We start from the raw sequence: 808 nt of genomic DNA on the forward strand, positions 1-808 counted from the left end.
CGCGGGAGGCGTCCCGCACTAGTTACCGAGGGCAGCGGGGGGCGCGGCCAGGAAATTCGTGGAGAGCCCAGGGAAGCTCAGTGCTGGACAGGGCCGGCCCCTCCCCGCAGACCTCCAGCTGGCCGCCTCTTAGCACTCACCCCCGGGACGGCCAGTGAGTCGGCCACATCAAGCGCGTCCTGTGGGTCAGGCTCTGTCCCCAGAGCTGGGGATCCGAAGGAAGGGCGGCCGTCCCCGCCCATGCAGAGCTCACCTCCTAACGGGGAGACGGGCAGCAAGCACACAGACCAAGAGCCAGGTCCAGGATAAGCAGGACAAGCTTAAGGGAGGGAAGGTGGAAGACTTCCCGGGGTGCCTGTACGTGGCAGGGTGTTAGCTGGGACTTGAAGGAAGCCAGCCAGGAGGAAGTGGGAGCACCCGAGAAAACGCCCGAGTCAGAAGGCGGGGCGTCCTGTTTGCGCTACAGCCTGTGTGCTGGGGCGCCGTGACGTCTCCTCCAGAGCCGGAGTGCTGGGGAGCAAGGTGTGAGAAGGCTGGGAAGGTAGGAGGGGCCGGGTTAGGAAGAGCTCTGAATGCCGCACCAAACATTTTGCATTTGATCCTGGAGATGATAGGGAGCCACTGGGGTTGATTGGGTAAAGTGACATGGTAGGGAAAATAAAATGAGAAAACATTTGTCAAACTCTTTACAAACCTTAAAGCGCTCTGTAAATACTAGCTGATCTTATTGTTAACTGTAGGGGAAATGGGAGCCCTGACCAGGTGGTAGGTGCAGGAAAGGCTAATAAATAAATAGATGGGCAGACAA

At 58.7% G+C, this 808-nt stretch overlaps 1 protein-coding gene across 4 annotated transcripts in view; it reads right to left on the reverse strand.

Moving 5' to 3' along the window:
• Positions 1–524, reverse strand: part of FARP2 (FERM, ARH/RhoGEF and pleckstrin domain protein 2) — a 112,695-nt gene extending 112,171 nt beyond the window's left edge. The window contains exon 1 of one of the 4 annotated variants that reach the window (XM_069083363.1): positions 141–524. The gene's annotated coding sequence lies outside the window, so the exon portion shown is untranslated. The remainder of the gene's footprint in view (positions 1–140) is intronic. The other 3 variants (XM_069083366.1, XM_069083362.1, XM_069083361.1) reach the window with 3 other exon arrangements.
• Positions 525–808: the final 284 nt, after the last annotated feature.

This window comes from Petaurus breviceps, unplaced genomic scaffold (genome assembly GCF_028583685.1).
Source record: "Petaurus breviceps papuanus isolate PSGF00001 unplaced genomic scaffold, PetGlider_PUasm1.0 173, whole genome shotgun sequence".
NCBI classification, from domain to species: domain Eukaryota; kingdom Metazoa; phylum Chordata; class Mammalia; order Diprotodontia; family Petauridae; genus Petaurus; species Petaurus breviceps.